General features: G+C 37.8%; 1 protein-coding gene and 1 long non-coding RNA gene across 2 annotated transcripts in view; one reads left to right on the top strand and one right to left on the bottom strand.

Annotated features, from left to right (window-relative positions):
• Window positions 1-12,262, bottom strand: part of PLPPR1 (phospholipid phosphatase related 1) — a 277,641-nt gene that overhangs the window by 256,762 nt on the left and 8,617 nt on the right. The window lies entirely within an intron of this gene.
• Window positions 9,854-11,848, top strand: LOC122475203. The gene is made up of 2 exons (XR_006295114.1): window positions 9,854-10,135; window positions 11,510-11,848. It is a non-coding gene; the product is annotated as an uncharacterized LOC122475203 (long non-coding RNA).

The raw sequence follows: 12,262 nt of genomic DNA, 5'->3' as shown, positions 1-12,262 counted from the left end.
AGTGAGGTGAAGGAAGGCAACTTTTGCCTGGATCACCACAAATAATGGATTTTTAATAAAGTCAGGAGCACAAATGAAGAGTGAAAGGAAAAAGAAGAATAAGAAAGCCTATCCTGCGGTCAGGAAATTTAAACATATAGGGAGCCATATAATTTATATTTTAAAGCTACAAATATAGTAATTATTTCTATTCATTAATTAAATGACACAGTAGTATTTAGCATTATATAAAAACTCCATTCATTTAACATTCACTCTATTGTTTGGGCAATGTATTATTTAACTAACACATTGCACTCTGCTTATTATATAAAATTATGTTTACCCCCAAACTGTAATTTTCGTGGAGATACAAATGTCAGCCTATTCAGCAGATTGATTGTAAATGAGAAACATCTCAACAGACAGGAGGGAGGGAGAGAGGGAAGGAGGGAAGGATGAAAGGAAGAAGGTGGGAGGGAAAGAAAAATGGGTTAGGTTTTGACTTGTTTTTAGAAGAAAACAAATAGAAAAAAACCTCACCAAGAAGAGTGGAGAAGACCTAAGAAAGTGAAAGTGTAAAAAGCAGAATGGAATGTGACACTCAAGACTCTTTCCCTACCTACCATATTTATTTTCATGATTTGCATTCTACATTATAACCTACGGCTGTGATTTCACATTTCACATTTCTTTGTCAGGGTATTGATGGATTTATGTAGCACTGTAGTTCTTATCTCACCTATAAAGAGGCACTTCTACAATTCTGGACACACATACCTCAGAAAGAGTATCTTAAATGTATGCAAATTTCTTATTTATTTCTGGCATTTAGATTATTTGTTTCTGCTACACCATTTAGTCATTTTACTAACAAATGTAAGTTTACAAAGGTAAATTATGTCTAACAAAAAACATTCGAGATGAGTTGAATTCATTGTATATTTTCTTAAGTTCTAACTATGAAGTTTTAAAAACAATTTTTATTATAATATTGATTAAAGAGTTTGGTATTCTTAGTTTTATGTCTATATAAATACCTAATAAATAATTTGTTTGGGAATTCAAAACTGATTAATGCATTTAGCAGACAAAATGTCCAAATCTATGTTATTACTGAGTTTTTTTTCATTAAAATGTAATAACTATTTCCACTCAATAAAATTAAAATGGCATATTCATGAAAAAAAAGAAAAAGAGTATCAGAGCCTCTGGCTGGCTCAGTTGAAAGAGCACATATTGCTTGATTTCGGGGTCATGAGTTGGAGTCCCACATTGGGTTTAGAGGTTACTTAAGTAAAAACTTAAAAAAAAAAAAAAAAAGAATGTCAACTTTGGAGCCAACCCACAGGGTTTAAATCCTAGCTCTACCACTAAGCATTTATATGGCCTTGGAAGTCATTTGGCCTCTCTCTGCTTTATTTTCTCAATTGTAAATTGCTACTGTGATATTTGAATGAAGTAATATATGCAACTTAGAATAATACCTGACACATGGTAAGCAATATACATATTTTCACTACAATTACTAATTTTCTTTTCTACTTCCCAAAGAAGAATGGAAATCCAGGTAAGTAAACATAAAGCCAAAATTTTCTAAGTTGCACAATATTACAATTTATTTAGTATTCCATAATTTATTCAGTATCCTGTCGATAAGCTATTCAGATATTTTTTCCATGTTTGAACTACTAAATGCTGCATTATTGGATATATATATGTCCTTAAAAACTCATGCCCTTATTTCCTCAGGATATCTTACCCAAAGGCAGAGCACTGAATGAAAAGGTATGTCCATTTTCAGTTTTGGAAATATTTGCCAATTAAGTGATGAAACCATTGTAGTAATTCACATAGCCATCAGCAGTGTACAAAGTGTCTATTTTCAGATATACATACATATATGTACACATACACACACCTGCCGCCACCAAATAAAAACAATATTTACATTTTTTTTACCAATCCGATGGCTGCAAAATAGTATTTTGAGCTTTTATTCGCTTTTCTCTATTAGTGAATTTGAATTTCCCTTAATATAGTTACTGGCCATTTGCATTTTACCTTTTAGGAGTTTCTTATTTGTACTCTTTGCTCATTTTATTATTGTCTATTTCTTATCATTTTGTAGTGTTCTTTGATAGTATTTTTATTAACCCACTATATGTCACATACACTGCTAGTATTTTCCTATCTTTCAAGTCTTCATCATCCATATATTAGTGAATAACCACTCTTTAGACAATAGTTCTGAGCCAAAATCTTTCCTGGCCTCTGAGGATTTGTGGCTATTGAAGTATGAGCATTCAATGCAAATGCATTAGGAGATGTGCATGTTTCCTATTATAAAATCAATGCTTCTAAGAATCTCCCTCAAGTGAGACAGCATCACATCAATCTTCATACTTTACCTTAAGAAAAATAAACCTTTTTCTGAAAAGGGATGTCTAGTTCATTCACTGACTCATTGTGAGCCCCATTTCTCCAGAACAGTTTTTCATCCCAAAGACTTGTGTTCTTCTCTCAGACTTTGTAAGAATATATGAGTCTCAGTATGAAGTTTACACTAAGGGCTCTAGGATCTCTGTGGTTTTCAATTAGCTCAGGGAAGGCCTAGTGCATCTTACCTCAAACATTCACTAGATCAAGTATCACGCCGTCTTATGTCTGTGTCTTTTGTCTTCCCAATGAAATGGTAAGCTCAGTTGTGATTTTTCACTTTGCTTTTCAGGAGCCCTGATGTTTTCTTGGACACAGAACAAGGCTATTTGGAATTTCTCCCTGTAAGTAATGATCTATTTATGGACCTGTTTCTCTGACACATTTCTCCTGACATAGTTCTCAAGACACAGAGAAAAAAAAGGAATGAAGTGGGGCCAAATGGCTCTTGAGCATGGCAAATGGGATAAAGGAGCAGATGATTCACTCAGTCAGTCAACTGGCAAAAATTAATCGAGCCTCTTCTATGGAACAGGCCGGGTGCCCACCTACCAATATGGTACAATTTGAGGAAAATCACAAGACTTACCTAGGCTAAAACACCTCTATCAGCAATAAAGATTCACTTCCTTAAAATATTAGTAATACTTAGACAAAATCAGCAGCCCCCCCCCAAAAAAATAAACACATGACAATAATCAAAATGGGCCAGAAGTAAAAGAAATGGAAGGGCTGCTCAAAGATGGGATACTGTTCAAAATAAACCATAGTCACAGATGTACTTGGAGGAAGAAATTACCTACAGCATGACCATTATAAACATGTATTTTTCAAGCACAAATACTAATGATGAGGAAATCACATGGCTCAGACCTGAAGATAAATTCAAGCTGGTTACAATCTACAGTGGGGGTTAAAAATGAAAGGAAAGAGAAACCAAAGTCAATGTAGTGGAGATTTCTTGGGCTGATGAAGGAAAGGAATGGTGTGTTCCTGATACAAACTACGGAATGGTGAGGAAGAGCAGGGATAAAAGACAAATATTCACCTACTGGCTAAAAGGCAACATGATTGACCCAGTGCTCAGATACATGCTTAATATTGTTTTTGTGATTTCACTTCTCAGAGTGGATGGGGTCATTAGGTAGACTACTATTCTGTAACCTATTCTCATCAACAATTATGTGGAATGAGGGAAACATCCTTAAAACAGGAACATGAGAGTTCATGATAGCCAGCCAGGAGTATTTCAAGGACTCCAGAGAATAAAGGAATAAAACCCCCCAATCTAAAGCTGTAGAAATGGTTAAAAGGATTAGATGTATGTATATGAGAGAAGGAGAGTCTCAAGAGTAAAAATATGGCTGAAAAACAACAACAACAACAACAACAACAACAACAACAACAACAACAACAAAATGATCAATGACTCTGCTGGGAAAGGAAAGGTAAGTTATCTAGAAAGACCAGTGTGACTACACAAGGCTGGATTTCAATAAGCTTCACTTTAAAGACTGTTTGCTAACATGGACACATAACCAAGATAAACACATTAAGATAATTGCAATATTTGTAATAACAGTAACACAAAGAATAAACTAAAGGAACTAATGATTGAGGAAAAGTTAAAAGAGGAAAAAGGGGATTTTATTGGCATTGGTAAGAGTAAGAGACATGTTGAATCAGGGCAGATGATGGAAAAGAAAAATGTGAAACTTGGTAATTCTGTTGCCCTGGGTGGGAGTATGGATTTCAAAGCTGTCTAAGGGAGGGGGTGGGAGTCATTCATTAGGAATTGGCAACAAGAGCTGTCTAAAATGGGCAAGAGAGAAAATAAAAAGAAATGCAAGGGAAAGGTAGCTCAGAGAAAAGGGGCAGGAGCCTGGGAAAATGTCACAACAAAAACTATCTTGGGGAAGTCCATATGGAGCAACTGATACAGTGAAATTTGTGTTCAACAGGCCCTCATTGTACTGCGCTTATAAACACAAACATGCCTAAGAATGTATATGTATATTCTCCACTGCAGGAGAAAACCAGCGTTGGTTAGTTGATATGAATTTCTAAATTTCTTTATTTTTAACATGCCTATATCTGAAGGGTGTTGCTGATATTTTGTACAAGAGTAAGGAAAGGAGAAATCAATTGACATTTATTGGGAATGAGCAACACGCTGGGAAATTTACACACAGCTTAAATACTCCTTACAATAATCATATGAGGTACGTGTTATTAGTCCATTTTTAGATAAGGAAATTGAAGGCCGGACAGGTTAAATATATTGCCTATGTCAAAGCCAGTAAAGCAGAACTGAAAATCATCTGTTGGACTCTAGAGCCCACACTTATCTCATTATTCTACACTGTCTCCGGGGCAGGTCAAGGATATCATAAAACTCTTCAAACCTCAGGTGGCATAATTGCTTACCATGTACACAGCTTTAGGTCAAGCATCTTATCTGACCCTTGCTAAAATAAGCTTCTTAAGAGCAATCATTTGGAATCTCTAACCCAGAACATTTTTAGCTCACCCTCTCCCTACCCATTGCCCAACCAAGTTGTTCCATTAGACATCAAAAGTTCAGGGTAATCCCATTCATCCTTGACTCTTTGGGTTCACTTACTTATCCACTCTTCTATTTATTCATCCATTTAACAAATATTTACCGCATACTCAAATATTCTAATAATCAAAGAAAAGGAATGTGTCCAGTTTCAACTTTAGCTTGTCATTAAAACCTCAATCCATCTATCCAGGTCTTGCCTATTCATCCAGTTGAATTTTCCCAGTGATTTTCATCAAAAGAGTTTTGGTTTCTCCAACTCTACAGAGGTAAAGGGCATGAGACCCTTATTTGTTATTGAGTTTAATGCCTTCAGACCTCACAGCCCTATATGGGAAGACTTCTCCTTCTATTTTAGGTTCATCTGAAATGGCTGACCCCTTCTAGATCAGCTCATGTTCCTCCTTCCTTCCCTCCTCCCTTTGTCCTCTCTATTTTCCTCTTCTGCAAGCAGCCCCCTTCTCCACTCACCTACAGTTTTATTTTTTTAAGTTTATTTATTTGACGGAGAGAGAGTGTGTGTGTGTTCATGAGTTGGGGAGTGGCAGAGAGAGAGAGAGAGAGAGAGAGAGAGAGAGAGAGAGAGAGTCCCAGGCAGGCTCCTCGCTGTCCCAAGCAGGCTCTGTGCTGATGCGGGGCTCCATCTCACAAACTGTGAGATTATGACTTGAGTCGAAATCAAGAGTTGGCTGGCTGCTTAACCAACCAAGCCACCCAGGTGACCTGTCACTTATAGTTTTAAAAACAAGGCTGAAAATCTTCTCACCCCTTTTAAGTAACCTCAGACACACTTCATATTAAAACAGGAACATAGTAAGCAAAAAACTTAATAGCTTTAGGTAAGTAATAAATGATCCCCTGTATGAATGCCAAACATATACTCTGTTTACCACAGAACACTTCCAAGTCATATCAAAGAGAAACACATCTGGCCTAGGGTGATTTATATCCTCATCCAGCACGTATGTTTCCATCTGATTCACACTACATGCTTTGGTTTTCAAATGCCAAATGAACAGTAAAAAATTGAGTCCTGAATTCCTGGAAGAGTTACATTTTCTCCCTTCATTCTCTATAAAATGATGGTGCTGAATTAGTTAACAGTGTATTAGTAAATGAGCACTTTTGCAGAATTTTAGTTTACCCTCTCATATATTATCCCCAAACAATTCTTTATGAGTTACCCTTGTCTTCATTTTATAAATGAAGCAATGAAATCTAGAGAGGTTGAGAAAACTGTCAGGTCACATAGTGAGTAAGAGATGTATCAAGGCTCAAACTCAGATTTTTTTTTTAGAGAGAGAGAGAGCATGAGTGCACATGTTTAGGGAGGGGCAGAGGGAGAGGGAGAAGGAGGGGGGGGAGAGAGAGAGAGAGAGAGAGAGAGAGAGAGAGAAAGAGAGAGAGTCTTAAGCAGGCTCCACACTCAGCTCAGAGCCCACAACCATGTGATCATGACACAAGTCAAGAGCCAAAATCAAGAGTCAGATACTCAACTGACTGAGCCACCCAAGCACCCCAAACTCAGATCTTTTGATTGAAATCTCATACTTCCCAGTATATTCCACCATTTACAAATAATCTTTATGTTCTCTTTCAGGGACTGAGATGGGTATGGGCTGTGAAGTTGTCTGGGGGAGAGGGTGGGAGACATGCATTAAAGATTAGCAGCAAGAGCTGTCTAAAATGGGCAAGAGCATAGATGAAGACAAATGCAAGGAACAGGTAGCTCTGTAGAAAAGAGGCTGAAGACTGGGAAATGTCAGACAAGAAACTATGCTGGGTGAAGTCCATATGGAACAATTGTTAAGGTGAATGCTGTGCTTCATCTCCTATAATAATGGAACCATTTTCTTTTTAATTCACATTTTAACAATATTTAAATCATGTTCATTTATAAAATATCACCCAGAAAAAATAAATAAATAATAAAATATCACCCAGGCAATTCTAATTCAATAGAATTTCCTTTCGATCACTTAAGTTATAGCCATTCCCTAAACTCAAATCAAGAAATAAATCAAAATTACTTTTGAAGAAAAAGAAAAGTTGTCAAGTTTCTTTCTGTGGTTCTATATGTTCAAAAGCATGTTTACTTGGAAGCTGAACCTACCGTAGAGGTAACTTACCATTCGTTTTAGGAAAAAGTTGGGGGGATCTAGCACCTGGAAGGGGAAAATGAGGGAAAGTCTTGGTGGGTAGAGATTTCTCTTTGCTACTAAAAAGCCAGAAAAAAATCTTGATGTAAAGTATCCTTGGGATGGCCCCTACAGACTTTCTGGAGGAACAAGAGAAAAAAGAAACCCTAATTTCATGAATTGTTCCCTTGAATCCACTAGCAACAAAGAATCTTGAATTTGAGGAAAAGGTAGAAGAACAAGAATTTATAGCAAAAGTGAGAGCTGGGAGGAGGAGAGGAGAAAGAGTCCCTCTTTGATGAAGAGTCACCCTTTGGTGAAAGACAATGGGGCATTCTATCTGCCAGATGCCTTACTAGAAAAGGCACTAGTGACCTGATAAATTCTGACTTATTCTCTAGTGACTTTACCCATCTTGTAACACCAGGCAATCAATTCACCTCGTTCTGAATGTTTAGATTCCTCTTCTTTCAGTTCTTTTCCTATAAATTCTATTTTCTCCATGTATAAAGATAAAGCTTAGTTTTTTCATCTTTTGCTTCCAAATTGGCTTTTCCTTATGACTCTTACAAAGACTGATCTCTTATAAAAAGGACTATTTTTGCTATAGAATAGCATACTCTCTTTTAACATAGCTCAACTCCAAAAATTTTACATTTCCCTTTGAGTAGTTTTGGTAAGCTTCTATGTAGTTGGTGTTCAAGGGAGTGAAAACTTACACTTAAAGCAAAAGACCACAAAAAAAAAAATGTAATCATGGATCTCCAAGGAAATTCACAGGAATCAAGACCTGGGTTCATGTGTTCAGGCAATGCTGCCACACATTGAACAGCTTCTCCAGGAGAAACTCTGGGACAACTTCAGGGCAGTCCAGTCCTTCACAGAGCTGCCTTGGTCACTGTATCCCTGATCACACAAATACAACAAACCACACAGAACACCTGTCAACATTTTACCCTGAGCCAAATATAGTAACCAGGTGTAAACTCATATTTAAAGATCCCATGATAGCTAGATTTCCTATATAAATATACATTTCTCCCATAGTGGGTGATACACAAAAGAAGTGTTTTAGGTTTTCCAAAGGTATTTTCCTTATGGGTTCTTAATCTGTGAATCTGTGACTAATTTGCTCATTTCATTGGAGCACTATATAAATAAGTCTTTATAAAATGAAATTTGGCTTCTTTGCTCACTATTTAATTTTATCTTCTTCATATGAGTTGCGCCCCTAAATCTGGCCATCTGGCCCCATATAGCTAGAGAAGAGGCCAAATGTGGCTCAATCTGGAAGAATGTTTTAAAGTTTCAAGTTGTCCACTGTAAAATGGACTCTTCTGCAGAAGTAAGTTTGCTGGTATGTGTCCTACCCAGCAGCACCCCATGTGTCTGAGAGTCGCTTAACTGAGACACCTCTGCCTCATTTAGAGCAATCCTCAGTGACCACCACCACCCCACCTCGGGTCTTGTTACCAACATGCATTCCCAGATCTGCCCAGCAGATCTCCGGAGCTATCTCACATTTTTAGATTTTTTTGTCTCATCTTCTGCCTTTTGGATTTAGTGATTTCCACAGGTTTCCTAGATCCACTCTCAAGATGCCAATTATTCTTTACATTTTAATTAACTCATTTATTCAATAAATTTCAATTAAAGTTATAGAGTGTGACAGGCACTCTTCTAGGCCTTGGGGATGTAAAAAGGGAAAAGACATATAGATTCTATCATCTTGCTTACATTTTAGTAAAAGGAGGCAGATCACAAAGCAGACTAAAGACTTAAAGATGGACCAGGGAGGTCCTATATGATGAAGACAGGATGTATAAAGTGGTAAGGGTGAGAGATGTAGATTTTTGCAAAGCAGGCACTCTAGACTGAGCTAACAGCAAGTACAAAATCCTGAGGTAAAAGTATGTTTGATTTTTTTAATGCACATCAAGGTTACTTTCTCTGCACCAGCTCTCTGAATCCTGGCCAACACAGACTCAGATCCAATCAGCCTTAATCTTGAGTACATCCATTATGGTCACTCTCAAGGAGAAGGAATGCTGAAAGGGAGAGGCCAGGTAGCTTCTTGTCATGTGGTGTGAAAGGGGAGACCCCAGCACCGAGTGAGTGACTGGGATTCTATATACATGTCTATATCTAGGTAACCTAGCAGTAAACGAGGGAAAATGAGACTTATAGTATGTATTTAACCAGTAGTGTTTAATAATGTTATCTTCATATTTGAGAAAGGCATACATTTTCATCAATTCCCAAGCATTTCTATCAAAGTAGAAAGATGCAGAGAACGAGGGCTGAGATTTATTCTTTAAAGCAGAGCTTTGATGTATTGATCAAACCCTTCTATTTTCCCACCCCTTGCTATGCTTCTGAATTCCATGGTTCTTGGGTCAGGAGTGACTGAAGGTGATATTCTGATGAAGACCTAACAAAGTTTAGGGGTTATCTAATGATGTATATTTTCAGCTTCTTGGTTTAAGTCTTAATTTCCAAACAAACAAACAAACAAACAAACAAACGGAGGTTAAAGTGTTGTGGAAGAAAACGGGACAACCCAGGATTTTAAAGCTTGATATCCAGGTGGTTCTGAGGACTATTCAATCATGTATGTGTAATAAATAATGAATAATAGTAGCTACAATGTCCTTAGCCCTTATTATGTTCTAAACTCTATGTTAGTGGCAAGTAATTTATTTATTCCTTACAAAATCTCTTCCAGGGTGGCAAGGTGCTTTTATTGCCTCCATCTCACAGAGGAGAGACCTGAGTCTTTGAAGGACAAAGGGAGGGGCCTGACATCACAATGCCAGTGAATGGCAGAGCTGGGACTGGAACCCAGCTCCCTCTGTCTGCACAACCCAAGCTATTGGCCCACCACAGGAGCCTGCCTCCATAGCAATGAAAAATAATTGGAGTATTTAAGAATCAGAGTTTTACTGATGCTCCCATTATGAAGAAAAAATCATCACTTACTATAAGGAAGAGTTCCTGCCTTGATTGAAGTTGGCAGGTAAAATTTACTTATTTTGGAACTCATTCGTTAAGGTTCAAGATGGCAAGAAATGAAACTGAAAAATTAATCTCTGCTAAAATGTTTATAGAAGAATATCCTCCCTAGGAACATGGTACCATCTCACCTCAATGTTAGGGTCAGATGTTGCCTAACTTCAAAGTGTTAGTAAAGTGGGAGAATATCAGGCCAGGGAGGAAAAGGTAGAGTTTGAGCAGTGGTTACATGGGCAGAGGGGAGTGAGGATGGGGATACAGTCTCAGCAGCAGCTTGTAGGTGAGAACATTTACATAAAGCATGAGGCACAATTTGCTAGGGATTCATTGCTCAAGCTAGTGTTTTTGAAGTGAGTTCCCTTGTTCCCTCTTCCAGATGTGAGGGTTGTTTTGCAGTCAGGTATAATGGAAGCAGCACTGCCTTTCTAGGCTAGAAACCAGCCTGTCATGCCAGCCTCTCCAATCGCTGTGGGACCCTGGAGAAGTCGGTGAACCTCAACAGACCCTTTTCTCATCTAAAAATAAAAATAAGACAATTGGAGTAGACTATCCCTTCCAGCAATTGTGTGAATCAAGGAGAATTTACAGCTGTTGCCATTCATTAAGTTCAAATTAAGTCACCTCATTATTTTATCTCTTGCTAGATAGAAGGAAAGCTCATGGTAGAGTAGGTGGCTCCTAGAAGGAGCTAAGAAAATATCTGCTCACTGACTGTATCTACAAAATATACATGCAGACAAATGGCCAAAGAACCCTAGGCTATGCCAGAGGAGCTCTATTTTAGGATGGAAAGTGGCACTCATCCTTCTCGTACAACAGTACTATTTACCAGATGCTTACTAACCTAAAATTTGCTTTTGTTTAGAATCATGACTAAAATTAAATGGCAAAATAGTATGTAAAGTATAATCTCACCTTTAAACAAATGAGAAAAAAAGAACAACATATGTAAATGTTAATGGACCAAAAATGTTGGGGGCTCATACACGAAACAATTGACAGTGTTTTTCTGGAAAAGAGATTGGAGTAGAAATAAGACTGATGTTTACTTTCCATGCCATGCACTTCATTACATCTGCATTTTGTATAACATTATAGTACGTATATAATTGTTTACATTTTAGATTTCTAAAATACTCTAATTGTTCCAAACTAATCTGGCCAGGAACTGCTTGTGTCACATTTTACATGTCAGCCTATGTTAAAAACTAAACCCAAAAGATTTTCTCAAACCTAGAGATGCTGCCTTGCTTTTCACACTGCAGGAAAACACACACACACACACACACACACACACACACACACACACACACAGAATGTTTTTTTCCAGTTAACACAAGTGTGAATGAAAAGGTCTTACTTTTTTTTTTTCTTTCAGTTCCTGTGACCCCCAGGAGAGAAGGCTGTGGGCTGATTATTAGAGCATTTTAGTGTGTGGGTTTGCCTGGAAGCAATAGCCAGCAAAGGCTGGAAGATGGGAATAACGATAAAGCATGCTCAGCTTGTAGAGCTCTGAGCTGAACAGCATTACTCTCGACCAGATTTCATTTCTTGTTAATTATATCCGATTCCACTTGAGTATGGATTTCATTGAATTTAAAATGTTGGGAGTGGGGGTCACTGCTCCATGCCATTCATCAGAAACATCAATAAAAAGAGCACCCCAGAAACCCTTGACCATCAGCTGTGCAAATACATTACCCCTCATTGTGACGGATTTGCGCCAGTAATTATGATCGCCTTTTCTTCAGTCTGTGTCTGTGAGCATTTCTAGAACACTTGATGCCATAATGCCCAAAGAAAAAGCCCCTTCTGACATAATGGAGGCAATATGAAATATGTGTTTTCACGTCATGTAAAAATTTATGACATTCACACAAAGAGGGGAATTTATTTCCTGTGCATATGCATCTCTGCTTTCTGTTGCTATTGATGAATGGAAAAAGATAAATGTACCATAGACGGAGGAAATAACGACAGGGAGGGGCTGACTGCTGACTTCTATCCAGTGAATCCAGACAAGCTGCCAAAGGCCTGTGCCCAGAGGCCCTGATGATGGCGGAAGGGGGTGGGGTGATCTCTCACCCCAAATCTTTGAGAATCAGAAGGATGAAGTGAATGAGCACAGGCC

This window comes from Prionailurus bengalensis, chromosome D4, assembly GCF_016509475.1.
Source record: "Prionailurus bengalensis isolate Pbe53 chromosome D4, Fcat_Pben_1.1_paternal_pri, whole genome shotgun sequence".
Taxonomy (NCBI): domain Eukaryota; kingdom Metazoa; phylum Chordata; class Mammalia; order Carnivora; family Felidae; genus Prionailurus; species Prionailurus bengalensis.
The sequence above is the reverse complement of the archived record's forward strand: the minus strand, read 5'-3'. Positions and strand labels throughout refer to the sequence as shown.